At 38.8% G+C, this 19,533-nt stretch overlaps 1 pseudogene; it reads right to left on the bottom strand.

Moving 5' to 3' along the window:
• Positions 1–3,088: 3,088 nt before the first annotated feature.
• Positions 3,089–17,368, bottom strand: LOC122591817 (annotated as a pseudogene).
• Positions 17,369–19,533: the final 2,165 nt, after the last annotated feature.

Genomic DNA, 19,533 nt, shown 5'->3' with positions numbered 1-19,533 from the left:
AGTGTATGTCATCAGAATCACTTGAAGAGACAAAGAAAAATCGCACATGTATTTGACATTGTCGTTGTAGATTTCTTGCGATCTTGGCTCATTGTGTTATAGTAAAAACTAACAAGAAAGTAATGTATGTGATAACATGTTAGGATGCATACCAAGCGTTTCTGTTTTCTTTTTCTTTTAATCCATGTAGCTCTTTGTTTTCTCCTTTGGAATATTGTACGTTTTCAGGCTATACTTATAAACAAAAGTTTTTTGTTTCAAGTGTTGCCCTAATTGTTCAAATCATTTCATTTGAGCATACAAAGTGTTGCATTGTAATATAAAAAGTGTTGTACTTATATTTTGAAGTGTCACATTTAGTCTTAAGAGTGTTGCTTTATGTGTAAAAAAGTGTTGCATCTACTCGAAACCGAAGCACAATGTGTTTTGAATTACAAACACCTTGTGTATGGCCATTGTATGAATACTCCAAACCGAAACACAACGTGTTTTGGATTCGAAACATCTTGTGTATGGCCACTGTAGGTACTACTCGAAACCGAAGCACAATGTGTTTTGGATTAGACACACCTTGGATTAGAAAATTGTTGGATTTCATGGGTTGAAATTGGTTGTTTGCAGATTTTCTAGTAATGGATACTTTCTTTAAGTTTTTCTTTCATATGTCAACTTCTGCTTCATTAGCAATACTACTGGAAACCGCAGCACAATGTGTTTTTGATTTGAAGCATCTTGTGTATAGACATTTATGAATTCTCGAAACCAAAACACAATGTGTTTTGGACTTAAAGCATCTTGTGTATGGCCATTTATGAATTCTCGAAACCAAAACACAATGTGTTTTCGATTTGAAGCATCTTGTGTATGGCCATTTATGAATTCTCGAAACCAAAACACAATGTGTTTTGGACTTGAAGCATCTTGTGTATGGCCATTGCAGGAACCCTGAACCAAAACACAATGTGTTTTGGACTTGAAACACCTTGCGTATTGGGCCTTTGTCCCACTCTAGCATTTTAATCTCCATCAAATATGTAATCTTCATCAGATATGTAAAGACTATTGGGCCTTTGGCCCATACATTTTAGCCATTAGGGTTTAGATTTTTTCCAGGTTGGCTAACGCCCTTGATCTACAAACCCTAAACCCTAGAGCGGGAACCCTCATCCTTTTTAGGTTTTTAGGATTTAGGGATTAACATTTAGGATTAGACTAACCCTACGACTTCAAACCATAAACCCTTGAACGTACTGTGACTTTCGTCCACCTCCTATAGCCTTTAGCATTTTAGGGTTTAGCAATTAGGGTTTAGATCTTTCCAATCGGTTTTTAATGGGTAGCTTAGGGTTTAGGGTTTGAAGTCGTAGGGTTAGCCGGCTAACCCTACGACTTCAAACCCTAAACCCTTAAGCATACCGTGACTTCTGTCCCCCTCATGTAGCCTTTAGCATGCTAGGGTTTAGCCTTTAGGATTTAGATCTTTCCAATAGGTTTTTAATGGGTAGCTTAGGGTTTAGGGTTTGAAGCTGTAGGATTAGTTGCGGCTTCAAACCCTAAACCCTTAAGCGTACCGTGACTTCCGTCCCCCTAAAGATTGGCCATTTTATGAATTCTCGAAACCAAAACACAATGTGTTTTCGATTTGAAGCATCTTGTGTTTAGCCATTTATGAATTCTCGAAACCAAAACACATTGTGTTTTGGACTTGAATCATCTTGTATTTGGCCATTTACGAATTCTCGAAACCAAAACACGATGTGTTTTGGACTTGAAGCATCTTGTGTTGGGCCATTGCAGGAACTACATGAACCAAAACACAATGTTTCGTATTAGAAACACCTTGCGTATTGGGCCTTTGGCCCACTGTTGCATTTTAATCTCCATCAAAATATGCAATCTTTATCAGATACGTAAAGACTATTGGGCCTTTGGCCCATATATGTTAGCCATTAAGGTTTAGATCTTTCGAATCGGTTTTTAATGGGTAGCTTAGGGTTTAGGGTTTGAAGTTGTAGGGTTAGCCACGGCTTCAAACCATAAATCGTTAAGCGTACCGTGACTTCCGTCCCCCTCCTGTAGCCTTTAGCATGCTAGGGTTTAGCCTTTAGGGTTTAGATCTTTCCAATCGGTTTTTAATGGGTAGCTTAGGGTTTAGGGTTTGAAGCTGTAGGGTCGGCTAACCCTACGGCTTCAAACCATAAACCCTTAAGCGTACCGTGACTTCCGTCCCCCTCCTATATTCTTTAGCATGCTAGAGTTTAGCCTTTTAGATCTTTCCAATCGGTTTTTATTGGGTAGCTTAGGGTTTAGGGTTTGAAGCTGTAGGGTTAGCCGTTAGGCTAACCTTACGGCTTCAAACCATAAACCCTTAAGCGTACCATGACTTCCGTCCCTCTCCTGTAGCCTTTAGCATGCTAGGGTTTAGCCTTTAGGGTTTAGATCTTTCCAATCGGTTTTTAATTGGTAGCTTAGGGTTTAGGGTTTGAAGCTGTAGGCTAACCCTAAGGCTTCAAACCATAAACCCTTAAGCGTACCGTGACTTCCGTCCCCCTCCTATATCCTTTAGCATGCTAGAGTTTAGCCTTTTAGATCTTTCCAATCGGTTTTTATTGGGTAGCTTAGGGTTTAGGGTTTGAAGCTGTAGGGTTAGCCGTAAGGCTAACCTTACGGCTTCAAACCATAAACCCTTAAGCGTACCGTGACTTCCGTCCCTCTCCTGTAGCCTTTAGCATGCTAGGGTTTAGCCTTTAGGGTTTAGATCTTTCCAATCGGTTTTTAATGGGTAGCTTAGGGTTTAGGTTTTGAAGCTGTAGGGTTAGCCGTTAAGCCTACGGTTTCAAACCATAAACTCTTAAGCGTACCGTGACTTCCGTCCCCCTAAAGATTGGCCATTTTATGAATTCTCGAAGCCAAAAAACAATGTGCTTTCGATTTGAAGCATCTTGTGTTTGGCCATTTATGAATTCTCCAAACCAAAACACAATGTGTTTTGGACTTGAAGCATCTTGTGTTTGGCCATTTATGAATTCTCGAAACCAAAACACAATGTGTTTTGGACTTGAAGCATCTTGTGTTATGTAGTAGTACTTCATGGCCAGTATGAGATTTTGTCGTTGATGGGTTTAGTCTTGTCGCCACCCGCCCCGCCGGGTGTTACTGGCTTAGACATATACTTAGCTAGTCCACAAGGCCAGCTATTAGGTGGAGCCATTTCAGGTCCACTTATAGCATCAAGTCCCGTTGTCGTTATGGCAGCTACTTTTATGAACGCAACATTTGATAGACTGCCGATTGAAAAAAATGAAACTGAAGCAGTCACTACAGCCCAACAAAATCAACATATGATCGATTTATCAGATATGTATGGAATTCCACAAAACTTTAGCGGCTGGCCAGCCACCCTACCATCAACCGATATGTACACTTGGACAGCTGCACAACCACTACTTCAAACCCTAAACCCTTAAGCGTACCGTGACTTCCGTCCCTTCCTGTAGCCTTTAGCATTCTAGGATTTAGCATTTAGGGTTTAGATCTTTCCAATCGGTTTTAAATGGTAGCTTAGGGTTTAGGGTTTGAAGTTGTAGGGTTAGCTGTTAGGATAACCCTACAACTAGGATAACCCTACAACTTCAAACCCTAAACCCTTAAGCGTACCGTGACTTCCGTCCCCCTCCTGTAGCCTTTAGCATTCTAGGATTTAGCTTTTAGGGTTTAGATCTTTCCAATCGGTTTCTAATGGGTAGCTTAGGGTTTAGGGTTTGAAGTTGTAGGGTTAGCCTCGGGCTTCAAACTCTAAACCCTAGAGTAGGAACCCTCATCCTTTTTAGGCCTTTTAGGGTTTAGGGTTTAGATTTACTAGGTTTTTTTAGAATGTAGCTTTCCCCTCGGATTAACAATCACGGCTAACCCTACAACTTCAAACCTAGACCCTAAAGTGTACTGTAGGGTTTAGGGTTTGAAGATCGAGGGTTAACCTAACGCAAGGTGTTTTTATAGATTATGCACATTGTGTTTGTGCGAAAAAGCCATAAAATCTCTAAACACAAGATGCTTTTGTACATTATACACAATGTGTTTGGGTTTCAACTTGTACGATTTCTAAACACAAGGTGTTTAAAACACAATGTGTTTCGACACGTTGAATCTTTTAGAATGCCAAAACACAATGTGTTTAATTCACTTTTCCCCTTTTTCCTTGATTATAACCTGGACAAAGTAATTCTATAGTAATTAAATCACAGTGTGGTTTTATAATTGAGACATCATGTGTTTAAACAAATGATCATATAGATGTCTGGAAAGTTCAAAATATCAAATAGCATATGTTCAATGACTACCACCTGAGCAGATAATTATTAAACAATTAAAGCAGTATGAAAATAAAAATTCATCATGGATTGTTCATAGTAACCTCAAATAAAGTGTTTTGTTTCTTTGTTACTCGCACTTTTTTGACTCACTCTTTATTATATTTTTAGAAAATCACTATCAAAAGTGATACAATGATCATCATCAATATCTGTGGCCGCATCTAATAGTTCATATTACAATCTGTAAAGAAAGATGTTTTCATGTCGACAAACAAGTGCACCAGATCCTGAAGTGAGGCCACAACCGATGAGGGTTTAGCACTTAGACTCGATGCACGGGCCTAACTGGCTCCTGCACCAGTACCAGATGGTGTAAATAATGGGCCGTTCAACATGAGATCACTTTCTGATCTCCAGTTCCAATGTCTCCATCTTCCTGCTTTAGTACTCTATGAGTCACCTGTTTATTACATCAATTCCAGTACGAACACTTATTAGAACCAATGCTGAATTTCGGTGCATTTGTGAGGAATAAATAAAAAAAATAAAGATTGTGTTTTATGAATACCTCTTTAGCATTAAGATTAACAGGAGCCAGGTATGTGTTGCCTTGGTTGTTAATAGTGGGATCTGCACTGCCACCGATAGCATACATTTCCCAGTGTGTGTAGTCGTTATTTACAACGTGGAAATACCCATGCCTACACCTGTTAGTAGATAACCACTTTGTGTTATATAGTATCATGTTGCAGAGGTGGCAAGATGGACGGGTTGTCATAGAAGTTTGACTTTTAGTACGGGTTTGGTTGGGTTCATCCACCAACATATATTTGTTTGTTTCTTTTGTTCTTGGGTTATACTTTTTGAAGACGGGCTAAAGTTATTAAAGAGGCTGTATGCATGTAAATACACTTCGGGTCAGTTTGAACCGTTTTAGCTGAGCAAACTTTTTAGTATTCCCCCTTGATCATGTTACATATAGCTAGCTCAAATAGAATTATATACAAGTAAATAGTCAAAATTGTTACTTTTGGACTTATGGTTAAGTTTGATTGAAAAACGCACCTTGGCATTCTTTGGACAAGACCCTCACCGAAATAGTTGTATGCAATGGTCACTTGCATAATCTTGTCACGGTCATAACTGTCACTGTGACCCAACAACATAACTTGTTTATCAATCAAAGGAAAGTAGAATTAGTACATGTTATAAACAAATTAACCTTGATAAAATTGAATGTTACAAGTTAAGACTAAAAAAATACCTCATTGTGGTGAGTGAAATAATTGTTAGAAATTGTAATAGCGGTTGATCCCATAATAGCATCAACAAGCCCATCAGCACAATTTGAAAGAGAATTAAGATCAATGTTAGGTCCAGTTTTAACTAAACTGGAGCTCTCCAGTGACATCTGGAGAGCATGAGGAATTGTCCGAAATATTAGAAGTCCAGTTGCATTGTACAGGTTTAGCAACTGATGACTTCCTCCAGTTGAGATCAGACGACTAGAATCTGAAGACCTTCCAGTTGAAGTCAAAGACAACAAATGGAAGATAGAGATTGGCAATGGCAGCGAAGCCCAGTTGACAATCTACCAGATCAATCAACTGGAGAATCCTCCAGTGTAAATGCTCTTACAAAGCTTTACACTGATTACGAGGAGGACCTTTTTACTCTACATCATTTTAACCGGACAATGATATTGTCTTTGGATAAAGATACAAAGATGTAGAGTGGTTGAATAAAGTAACCTTTTATCTTACTTTATTTAACACACACAAAGGATTATTTAAACAATACTTTTGTGTGCTGTCAACCATATTTTTACATCGAAGTTGAGATCCCCATGCTCAATCTTCGACTATAAATAGAGGTCCTTGCACAAGCTGTTTAAAGAGAACTTTGAAAATACATATATTCTGCAATATTGGTGAACTTGTGCAATATTCTCTCAATCGCAAAAAGAAACATTTCACAACTCTAAGTGTTTCGATTGTTTAGGAGAATTTCCAAGTTTAGATCAATTGTAATTCATGGGTTGTTAGGATATTTACATTCTTGTATTATCTTGGTTCCGCAACAACCTTGTATTTTATTTAAACAAGTAATAAATAAAATACACTTGAAAATTACATATTGTCTCACCAGTTTATATACTTGTCATTTATATTATTGCATGTATTAATATTCTGTCACTTTAATACTTAATTCCAGTTAACCTGGTACACGATCAAACTAAACTGGTCACATCCAGATTAATTGATCGTGTTGCAAAGTTCACTCACCATCGACATAGAGGTGTCTTCAGCACCCATCTAGTGATAGTTGGGACTAAAAAGTGGTATCAGAGCAGGCAGGTTGAATTGTTTCAGTTCTATAACCTAGGTCTGCTTCGATGGCTGCTGAAGGTGAGAATGGTTCTGGTCCAAATGAATCTAATCCTAATATTGCTACTCCTTTAAATACTAACCCTCCTCCTCCTCCTCCTACTCCTGGAGCTAACCACGTTCATGTACATTACTCCAACTCTCCTGTTCCCAAATTCGATGGGAATGGTGAGACATTTGGTACATGGAAGGCTAGAATGCTCTTGCATTTTGGTGGGATAGAGAGGTATATGTTGAAAATCCTTAAGGATGGGCCATATACACCCATGTCCAGTGGTGTTAGCCCTCTTCTCGACCCCACTGGGAGAAGAGGCACCAGGGAAAAATCTGAGGAACATTGGTCAGATGAGGATCGCAGATTGGTTGATCTTGATACCAAACTGAAAAACATGATTCTTTCTGCTATACCTGAGGAACTAATTCCTACTCTTGTGCTATTTCCAAGTGCAAAATCTATGTGGGATGAATTAGTTCTCCAGTTTGAAGGAGGAAATGACACCATTGTCACTAGAAAGGTTGCTCTCAACAAGAAGTATGAATCCTTCTTTGCTCTTCCCAATGAAAGTTTAACTGGTACTTATACCAGATTTACTGGCCTAATTAATCAACTTAGAGGCTTGGGAGTGGAGAAGGATAAGGATATTCTTCTTGAAAAATTCTGTGATGTTTTGCCATCCAAATGGGCACACATGGTTCTTGTCTTAAGACAAGGAAAGACCTTGCATAGCCATACTCTTGCCTCTCTTTATGGAGCCTTCAGATTTACTGAAGATAATGATGCTGCAAGATTACTCGCTGAACAAGATGCTTTAAACCATGCTCAGAGTTCCAAGGCTGCCAACTTTTCTGGGCAACCTTGTGTTGCTTTAATATCTACTGAGAATGTCCAGTCACATTCTATGAAGGAAATGTTAAACAACTTTTTGAACTCTGGTCTAACCACTAATCTCAGTGATGGTTGTGAGGAAACTGACGATGATGATCTGGTTGCCATGATTGCTAAAACCTTTAATAGGTTTAAGCATAAATCTAATCGATTTAATGGGTCCAATAATGCTTCCAATTCAATCTCAATGGATAAGGCTAATCTTACCTGCTATAAATGTGGTAAGAAAGGCCATTTCATGAAGGAATGCAGATCTAGTCAGATGAACTACCAAACTGGTCCTATTGTCCCAAACTTTGTTAAAACTGATGATTATAAGGCCAAATACAAGAAACTTAAGGCCCAGATTGCTCTCATGTCTCTTGAACAAAATAATGAGAAAGAAAAGAACAAGTGCATGATGGCTCAAACTGAAGGGAAATGGGAACTCTCTGATGATTCATCTGATGATGAAGAAGAGATTAGAGATATGTGTTTCATGGCATTGGAGAGTCAACAACCAGTGGTGAAGGATGATGTTGTATCTGGAAGATGGGTTGATATCATTTTAAAGAAGGTAAGGGATTATGATATCGAAATTGATTCAGAACTGAAATTGGATATTGCTGAATCATTGAATGATGACTTGTTATTTGTTGAAACCATGAGAACTGACTGTGAAAGATATTTAGAAACAGTTTTGGTTGAATTAAACAACATGAAAAGTCAAGTAAATGATTTGCAAAGTGTCCAGTTGGCTCTTAAAGAGTCAGATTTGAAAAACGAGGCATTGGAAAGAGATAACCAAAAACTGAAATTTGATCTTGAAAAAGAACATATGGTTATTAATTCTTGGGTTCAAGCATCTGGTAAAAATTATGACGCTTTTTCTAAAACCATTGATGCTCAAAAAACTGCCTGGAAATCTGGTGATCTTCAGATGGCAGCTGTTTTACCCACAATTCACCAATTGCCAGAATCTGTTAAAATTGAAACTCCTTATGATTCCTCTGGCACAATCAAATCTGAATCCACTAAGACCAACCCTGTTGAGGTCAAAACTGGAGCCAAGAAGGCTAAAGCTCCAGTTAAAAAGGAATATGGTGACAATCCTTTACCTCATAAGTCAAGTGAGTCCTTAACTCTAAAGACTAAAACCCCCACTGAGCCAAAGTCCAAAGGCCAGCAGCCTGAAGAAAAAAACATTTTGGTAAGAATGGAAAATCAAATCCAAAATTTGTCAAGGCAGGTACAAAGTTGTACTGCCAGAATTAAGAATTTGGAAGGAGGTGCATCCTCTTCTGTTGAAAAACAAATTGTCAAAACTCCTCCTCAAAAACAAAAGATAAAACAATCTGCTCAGAAAGGAGCATACATCGAAAAGAAAAAGGAGGTCAATGTTCCACTGAAACCAATTGTTTTTATTCCAGAAACTGGAGAGAACCCTCCAGTTTCCTCATCCAGTTCAACACCTAGTCAAGCACATGGGACTTCTCAGAAGAAGTCCAGTGGACCCATCAAGAAAAGATGGGTTCACAAAAATAACTGATCACTAACTTGGGTGTGCAGGGCGATCGAAACAAAAATATTTGGTATCTGGACAGCGCAGCTGGCCGGACTATGACCAGATGTAAGCCCCTGCTGGAAGAGTTCACTGCATGTGATGGACCTGCAGTGACATTTGGTAATGATGGAAGTGGGAAAACTGAAGGATATGGTGTTGTTGACAATGGGCAGATTCAATTCACTAAGGTTGCATTTGTAAATGGTTTGAAATATAACCTGATAAGTGTCAGTCAACTTTGTGATGATGGATATAGGGTACTGTTCGACATTGCTCAAGGCACTGTTTTTAACAAGGATTGGAAGGTAGTAATGATTGCACCAAGAAAAGGGAATGTGTACATCATGAACATGGAACCTACTCCAAAAGAGCATTGTTTCTATGTCAAGGCTGATGAGGACACCAACTGGCTATGGCATAAACGGTTATCCCATCTTAACTTCAAAAATATTAACAAGTTGTCAAGAAAGCAACTAGTTGATGGGATACCTTTGTTTTCCTTTAAAAGGGAGAAGCCATGTCCAGGGTGTGAAATGGGCAAAAAGAAAAGAGCCAGTTTCAAGACCAAACAGAATTTCAGCATCACTGAACCTCTTCACATGCTTCATATGGACCTTTTTGGTCCAGTGAATGTTCAAACTAAAGCTGGTAAAAGGTACACTTTGGTTGTGGTCGATGAATACACCAGATTTTGTTGGGTGATATTTATCAGATCAAAGAGTGATGCATCTGGTGAAATTATCTCTCTCATCAAGCGAATTGAGCTCAAGTTTACCAAGAAAGTTTGTCAGTTGCGAAGTGATAACGGTACAGAATTCATGAATAAAGAATTGGAGACATTTTGCACTGACACTGGCGTTTCTCAAAACTTCTCGTCAGCTCGTTCTCCAGAACAAAATGGTGTGGTTGAAAGGAAGAATCGCACATTGATTGAAGCTGCCAGAAGTATGTTATCTGAATCTGGTCTTCCCACCTGTTTTTGGGCTGAAGCTGTAGCAACTGCGTGTCACACCCAAAACCGGTCAGTTTATGTCAAGAGACATAGGAAGACTGCCTATGAAGTCCTCAGGAATCGTAAGCCAAATGTTGGATATTTCCATGTATTTGGCTGTCCAGTTTACATTTTAAACGATTCCAGTCAGTTGGGAAAATTTGATGCAAAAGCTGACGAAGGTGTCTTTGTGGGGTATTCAAATATTAGAAAAGCCTATAGAGTTTCTAATTATAGACTCCAAAAGGTACATGAGACAATTCATGTCACGTTCGATGAATCAATTGAAGCAATCAACAAAAGACCAACCCTTGATTTATCTTCAGTTGTCCCAGTTGATTTTGGTGTATCTGATCAGGTTCATCAATCAGTTAGTACACCAGAAAATGTTTCCAAACACCAAGTCTTGGAACCAGTTAAGGTAAAGAAGAACTTCTGTGACACCTCATTCTATCCTTCTATCAGTTTTAACCTACCTGAAAAACTGGTAATTGGATCTAATGTGCGTGCCACAACAACATCAGAACCAGTTCAAGCCTCTCCAGTTCTTCAAGAGATACCTTTGTTTGAAGATAATCATGTTAACTCTTCAGTTGACAATAATGATGAAGTTGAAGTAGTTTGCACTGATTCTCCTCCTGTTGCTGCAACAGTTGGAGATCGTCAGGTGTCTTGCACTGATGTTGTATTATACCAACCTAGTCAATACACTAAATGGACTGCTGCTCATCCCATTGAGCAGATTATTGGCAATCCAGATAGTGGGGTTCAGACTAGAAGAGCCACAAGTGATCAATGCTTGAACGTCACCTTCTTATCACTAATTGAACCGAAGAAGATTGACGAGGCTATGGCAGATCCAAGCTGGGTTGAAGCTATGCAAGAAGAACTCAACCAGTTCGAAAGGAACAATGTTTGGGAGCTTGTTCCTTGTCCTCCAGGGTTAAAGAGAGAACCCATTGGAACGAGGTGGGTCTACCGGAACAAGATGGATGAAGATGGCAACGTTGTCAGAAACAAAGCTAGATTAGTTGCCAAGGGTTATTGTCAAGCAGAAGGTGTTGATTTCGATGAAACTTTTGCTCCAGTTGCAAGACTTGAAGCCATCAAAATTTTCTTGGCTTATGCTGCTCACTTGCAATTCAAGGTTTTCCAGATGGATGTAAAAAGTGCGAGTCTGAATGGCACATTGGAAGAAGAAGTGTATGTTACGCAGACTCCAGGCTTCATAAATGAAAAGCATCCACATTGGGTATATAGACTGAACAAAGCTTTATATGGTCTTCGACAAGCCCCAAGAGCCTGGTATGATACTCTAACTAAACATCTTCTCAAAAATGGTTTTCAAAGAGGTGCAATAGATAATACCTTGTTCATCTTGAAAGAAAAAGGTGATATCTTGCTGGTACAAATTTATGTTGATAATATTATATTTGGGTCAACTGATGATGGAATGTGTAAAAGGTTTTCAAAAATTATGTCTCAAGAATATGAGATGAGTTTAATGGGTGAATTAACATTTTTCTTAGGTTTACAAATTAAACAAACCATGGATGGTATTTTTATTAACCAAGAAAAATATGTCAGAGATTTGTTGAGAAAATACAAATTTGATTCAATCCCATCAAAAACCACACCTATTTCAGCTCCATTAAATTTGGACTCTGACCCAAATGGAAAACCAGTGGACCAAAAAGAATATCGTGGAATGATTGGTTCACTGATGTATCTAACTGCCAGTCGACCAGATATAATGTTTGCAACATGTTTATGTGCCAGATTTCAGGCAAATCCAAAAGAATCACACTTGCATGCTGTTAAACGCATTTTCAGGTACCTGAAAGGGTGCCCTAGCCTTGGTCTTTGGTATCCCAAAGGCTCAGGGTTAGATCTAATGGGTTATTCAGATTCAGATCATGCAGGTTGTAAGATTGATAGAAAATCCACAACTGGTGGATGTCATTTCCTAGGGGGAAAACTGGTGAGTTGGACAAGTAAGAAGCAGACTTCAGTCTCAATGTCTACTGCTGAGGCAGAATACATTTCTGCGGCCAGTTGCTGTGCCCAGATTCTCTGGATCAAAAACCAGTTACTTGATTATGGCATGAAATTCACAAGAACCCCAATCTTTTGTGATAACACCAGTGCTATTGCTATATCTCACAACCCAGTAATGCACTCAAAGACAAAGCATATTGATATCAGGTATCACTTCATTCGTGATCATGTTATGAAAGGAGATATTGAAATACATTTCATCCCCACTGATAAACAGTTAGCTGATGTTTTTACAAAACCTCTTGATGAAAAGACTTTTAAACATCTCATCAGTGAACTGGGTATGTTAAATCCTCATTAAACTGAAGAGGCCCTTCAGTTGAGGATGGTCCAGGTGATCCTTGATTGGTTGGAGATTGAACGCCTTGATGTACTCAAAGACTAGTCATTGATCAAATGGATCACATTTTTAGGGGAAAAAGACTCAAAATATTTTTCAAATAAATTATTGAAAAATGCAACTGGAGGTCATCAGTTGAAACTGGCATCTAAATTTTCTTTTGGTTGCTAGTTTGGTCTTGTCTCAAAATGGTGGTCAGCCAGATTTCATAACGTTGTGTTTTACTTGGTGGATACTTGTGACACGTGATGTTACTCGAGTACTAACCTCGCACTCACGAACGTCACCTGACATGTCTTACGTGTCAAGACTTTTGCTGAAATGTACTGCACTTTTTATGGGTATTGGTGAAGTTAGTGGGTAAGTGGGAATACCAGCCGTCGTAGCATTAAATGCTTGATGGGAAGTATTAAATATTTTTGAATTCTCAAAATTTTGGAAAATAACTTTTTACAAATTATTTCAAACTTTTGGAGACTAAAATATCTTTTCGTATATATTTTGGCAATATTTTTACTGCCTATATATACCCCCCACCAATATATCCGTCTCATTTACTTCTCTCAAAATTCCTTCATTTACTCTTTCAATCATTCACAATTCGAGATCCTTTTCTCTCTTTCTTCTTTAAGTCCAAAACCCTAAATCTAAATTCACAAATGGCTCCTAAATCTTCTTCTTCTTCATCTTCATCTCGTTCTCGTGATGTGAATCTACTCACTGCTGAGTACATTCCATCACAAAATGTTATTCGTGCCACTGGTGCTCCCATAAGCTCTAAGCTTATTAAACTAAATCCAAATAATCCAATGGCATCTCTTCAAGGGCTCCAGGCCGCTGACTCTCTTATCGGGAGAATCCAATCCTTTCTTCGGATTTCTCCCCTCAGCGATGCCTTCTCTTTGAATCCACACAAGCTATTCCATGATTACTTGTGTGAGTTCTGGTACACTGCCTCTCTTTCTGAGGACTGCTCATCCATCTCCTTTTCTCTAAAGGATGGGTCAATCCCGTGTACCATCACCACTGGAACGTTGAGGGAAGCCCTTAACCTCAACTACTGGAGACATAATGAAACTCCAGTGGTGATTTCCTCCAATATCAATTTCCGCCAGGTCTTCCTTGATATGGGAAATAAAGAGATGGTGGAGGGGGATGTGTTGAAGACCAAGGGGTCCATTACAATGAAGGGGCTTTCACCATCCTGGAAGTTCTTTATGGTCCACTTGGTGGAAAGTTTGGGAGGGAGTTCTGGTGGATTGGACCAGATAAACTCCTTCCAGGCAGAAATGGCGTACTGCCTTTGGAATGGGCTGAGGGTGGATTTTGCAGGCATTTTGTTCAGAAGCCTGGTATTCAAGTTTAAGGGTAACAGGGGTCCTTGTGTTCCCTTTTCAAGGTTTCTGTCCCTTTGTTTTATTCAGATTCTGGGCAGAGATGAGTACAACAACACGCAATCCTCGTTCTCTGTGCCAGAACTGTTGAGGAATCTGGACAACCTGGTGTCCACTTCTGATGAAGTCCAGATGTCCCCGAGAATGATTTTGCATTCTCTAAAACTGATGCACCACAATCTGGTGAATCAGAAAGGCAACTGGGCGGGCCTCAAAATAATGAGGGACCCACCGGTTCGTCTACTGAAGTAGTAACTGTGGCAGAAGCAGGAGTCCAGGCAGTTCCTAAAGCAAGAAGATCCTCTAAAAGCAGGAGATCAAGATCTGGACTTGCTGCACCTGACCAGTCACAATCTGTGATAGTGGTCTCTGAAGCCGCTGCCGATGATATTGCAACTGAGGATAGAGCAGTTGTGGTTGAGGCACCAGTCACCTCTGTCCAGGGAGAAGATGCTTCGGCAACGGATCCTCAAACTGATGATACCATTGAGGCAACTCAAACTGGTCATCAGGAGTCTGAACAACTTGTTCAGCCACCCCCAACATTTATGGATCTTGGCATAAATGAGGGTGTGTTTCAGCTTGAGTCTTCGGACTCATCTGAGACAGAATCTGACCAGGAGATGGCTGATGCAACTATACTTGATCAGCTCCCTTCTCTCCTTGGTCAACCCCAAGAACCACATGTTTCAGTTTCCCCAACTATACTTGATGGCTACCAGTACTGAGGCTGGTGAGCAAGGGTTTGAGGTGTTTGATGATGTGGTGGTAGGGAGTGTTGACAAGGGAAAGGCCATTGCTGATGAATCTTTGGAACCAGCCACCGATGCACCAATGTTGGAAACTGGCAATGTCGATTTGTTGCCTCCAGTTACTGAAAGCGAGAGCCAGAAGTTAGCAAGAGTGGGATACCTGGTCAAGGAAAGGAAGAAACAAATGAAGGCAAACCAGTTTGAATCAAGAAAAAATCTTCCAACCCCTCTTGTTGATATCACTGATGCTCAACTCCTTGGCTTAACACTTGTTGAATACAAGAAGATCAAAGAAGATCCAAGAATAGTCAATGCACTGAAGGAGATGCTTGAAGTGGAACTGGACAAACACTACCAGGATGATGAGGCTGAACTGGATGCAAAGTGTTTGAATGTATCGGTGGAAAAGGCCAGAGAGATCAGATCTGAAGGGATTCTCAAGAGAACTGAGCAGGTCAAGAAGGCGGTCACCAAAGTGTTGAATCCACCCAAGTCCAAAGGAAGAAAACAAAAGGCCTTACCAAGAGATGCAAATCTGAGGACTTGGGTAGAACCATCTGAACCCACAACTGATGATATTCTAGCTGCTACACAAAAGCTGAGCACGAGCAAAATCAAACTGACAAATGAATCTGAAGCTCGCACATATTTGTCAGATGTACAGCGTCGAAGGCACAATAGAGGCAGGATTACTGATGTTAAGGTTTCAATTAAGCCTGGTGCCAAGCATTTTGTTGTTGAGGTACAATACTTTGGTGGACCTAAAAGGACTACTGAGAACCCGGATGTCAATCAGTATGGTCATTCCGAGCATGTTGAGATGTTGAGGCTGTTGGAGGGGAGGCAGAGGAAGAATAAAGTTGAAAGAGGCTGGGAGTATGTATTGCAAAATCTCATCAAGTTCAAGGAAAACATTGAAGAAAGATTAGGCCTTGATCCTGAGGATACTCAGCCGATTTCATCAGTCTCAAAGAGAAGGAAAACTGGCGAAGGGCCATCTGTTTAAGTTTTCCTTCTAACTATTATCTGCTTGTAATTTTGTGTACTCTCTTGTAATTTATTTGAAATTGTATGTATATACAAGTTGCCAGATTGTAACCTACAAGTAAGATATCTGATAAGATCCACAAACACTTAAAACAAAATCCAAGACATTTGATGATCTATAAAAATGTCTTGGAAACTTAATAGGTTTTATCAAATTCAAGTATTTCAAACTTAAACTTGTATAGAAACAAGTTTGAAAATACTTGACAATATTTCAGGACAATTAGGGGGAATTTGTTAGGTCCAGTTTTAACTAAACTGGAGCTCTCCAGTGACATCTGGAGAGCATGAGGAATTGTCCGAAATATTAGAAGTCCAGTTGCATTGTACAGGTTTAGCAACTGATGACTTCCTCCAGTTGAGATCAGACGACTAGAATCTGAAGACCTTCCAGTTGAAGTCAAAGACAACAAATGGAAGATAGAGATTGGCAATGGCAGCGAAGCCCAGTTGACAATCTACCAGATCAATCAACTGGAGAATCCTCCAGTGTAAATGCTCTTACAAAGCTTTACACTGATTACGAGGAGGACCTTTTTACTCTACATCCTTTTAACCGGACAATGATATTGTCTTTGGATAAAGATACAAAGATGTAGAGTGGTTGAATAAAGTAACCTTTTATCTTACTTTATTTAACACACACAAAGGATTATTTAAACAATACTTTTGTGTGCTGTCAACCATATTTGTACATCGAAGTTGAGATCCCCATGCTCAATCTTCGACTATAAATAGAGGTCCTTGCACAAGCTGTTTAAAGAGAACTTTGAAAATACATATATTCTGCAATATTGGTGAACTTGTGCAATATTCTCTCAATCGCAAAAAAAAACATTTCACAACTCTAAGTGTTTCGATTGTTTAGGAGAATTTCCAAGTTTAGATCAATTGTAATTCATGGGTTGTTAGGATATTTACATTCTTGTATTATCTTGGTTCCGCAACAACCTTGTATTTTATTTAAACAAGTAATAAATAAAATACACTTGAAAATTACATATTGTCTCACCAGTTTATATACTTGTCATTTATATTATTGCATGTATTAATATTCTGTCACTTTAATACTTAATTCCAGTTAACCTGGTACACGATCAAACTAAACTGGTCACATCCAGATTAATTGATCGTGTTGCAAAGTTCACTCACCATCGACATAGAGGTGTCTTCAGCACCCATCTAGTGATAGTTGGGACTAAAAATCAACCCAAATGTGACTCGAACCAAAGATGGAAATCGCATCACCATCAGCCATTGTTCTCAATCCATAATGAGACGACGAGCTTCTAACCATTGTGTTTCCAGTTGGTTTACAATCATGAATATGCAAACCATGAATGATCACATTTGTAACATACTGAATAGTGTGATGCACCTGCCATTTGCAATATGCACATTGACTCCACGAGCATCGATTGTTTTAAACCTGAAATGCATGTAGTCATCAAAACTTTTGAAATTACAGAAATCACATTTTTATAAGTATACATTTGGATGGTTTAGTCAAAGGAAAACCTTCTGTTTTTCATATATTAATTTGTTAAAATTTGAAATGATACAATTACAGATGTGATTAGTTAATTCCTTCTACTAATAAACTCAAGATTCTTCATATTCATCATAACATGACTGGAGATGAAGGTGCCATCTCCATTTCTTAACTTGTGAAAGAATCTCCAAACCTAAAATATTTCAGGTATGATGTTGGAAAACGGATGGGTTGGGTAAAGAATGAAAACTGGTTTGGGCCCAATTGGTTATTTTGGTGCAGGTGGGTGTGTGCAAAATGGTTGGGTTGGGCAGATTTTGAAAAGATTCAAAACTGGTCTGGGCCCAATTCGTAAGTTTGGGGTACGTCCAGCCGGTAGGGGTGTCTACAATAATTGGTTTGGGTTCACAAAACCGAAGAATCGAACAGGTCAGGGATATATTTCGTTCTATTCTTGGTTCAAGAGTTATTAAAGCCCGATTCTTGCATCAGGGTGTTTTGAAATGCTTACCAAGGCAGAACCAAAGCAGTTTTACTGGAAATTTAAAATAAAAACTCCAAACTGCAATGATATTACAGTCTCGCATTCAAATACATTTTGGATGATGCTCAACATAGTTAACATGCTCAGGTCAGTTTGATCTGCACAAGATACAACACAAAACAACTCAAATCCACCTATTTGTTAATAAACGAGTTGAAATATCTTTTCAGGTGTTCCTCCACAAAGGTCGGCGCTAGAGTGGGGGTTGCTCTAGCTGAAGCACTTGATACATGTACCGTATTAAGGAAACTTGACTTACGTGACAACATATTTGGACCGGAACCTGTGGTTACATTGATTCAAGCGCTATCAATTCATATTAACAACTATATCCATTGCAAATGCTCTAAAAAGTTCGGATTCTATCCTTGAAATCCTAGAGATGGCCTGAAACAACATCACTTATGAAGCAGCTAATGCATTAGCTGATTGTATAACTGCAAAGAAAAGTTCCTTGACCACAATAAACTTATCTGAAAATGAATTACGGGATGAAGGTGCTATAGTGATCGGTAAGGCACTTCTAGCAGAGTTTGGACGATTGAGCATTGTCGATTTGAGCAAAAATGGGTTCAGAAGAGATGGAGCCACGACATTGGCTAAAGCTGTTGTGGGCAAATCCGGATTTAGGTTGCTTAACATCAATAGTAACTTTCTTTCGCATCAAGAAATCAAAGATTAATGTGTCAAATCGGGTTCAATTGAGCCACCAACATGTTTTGAGGTATTATTTTTATAAAAGGTTAATGTGTCGATCAAGATTATTAAAAACTATATGAAAAACGTCAGTTTTCTCAACAAAACAAATAGAGGTAGTTGATGTCGTTTAATCGTTCAATCTATTTCTTTTGTATCAAAACTAGAATACAATTTGTTAACGTGATTCCATACAATCCTTCTTTCAACGAATGCATTAAATTATACATACATCTTGTGTTTGGCATTCTATGCATATTGACGATCAACGATTTTTATTCAAACCTACTAATAATCACAATTTCACTAAATCTATCTGTCATTAAGCAATAAATTACGATAAATAATGTGCTTCGATACAATCCTTCTTTCACTGAATTCATTAAACCATACAAATACATTGTGTATCACATTCTAAGCATATTGATTATCAAACAATTTGAATCAAACCTACCAATAATCACAATTACATGAAATCTAACTGTCATTAAGCAAAAGAAACAAACATAGTGATTGAGATTGATCAACAATTATGTGATTTCATAAACTGCAACAATAAACAGATACAAACAGCTTGTGTTTCAGATCGACATACCTTTTATTATTTGTTCGATTTCCTCATCGCTTATCACATCGTCTTCCTCCATTGATTAACAATAAGAAATCAACTACTGTTCTAATTGACAGCGGCGAGGTTAATTAAAGTTGAATCCGGCGGAGATTAACAATACGAACCGGACAAAATAGATCGAAGGAAAATGAAGAGGAAGTCAGGGAGAGTGTTTGACGTTGATTATCGACGTTGAGGAACAGTTTTGGATGTTGAAGAGGATTCCCAGCGGTGGTTTGTGGCGGTCTAGGGTTTTGGTCGACGGAGGAGAACGAGAGTGAAGGAGGAGCAGGGTGTTTTTCTGGGTTTATATAGTGCGTGTAAATTTACCTTTTTGCCCCTCCGTGTTTTTTTTGTTAAAGGATTCTGGCCTTAGATTAGATCTGATCCAACGCTCCAGATTTGTTTCCTGGTTCTCACCAAAATTCATGTTTTTTAATGAATACAACTCCAGTAAATAAAGATGAGTTATGAAAGGTT

The sequence above is a fragment of the Erigeron canadensis genome, chromosome 3, assembly GCF_010389155.1.
Source record: "Erigeron canadensis isolate Cc75 chromosome 3, C_canadensis_v1, whole genome shotgun sequence".
Lineage (NCBI taxonomy): Eukaryota > Viridiplantae > Streptophyta > Magnoliopsida > Asterales > Asteraceae > Erigeron > Erigeron canadensis.
This window is presented reverse-complemented; position numbering and strand designations above follow the sequence as displayed.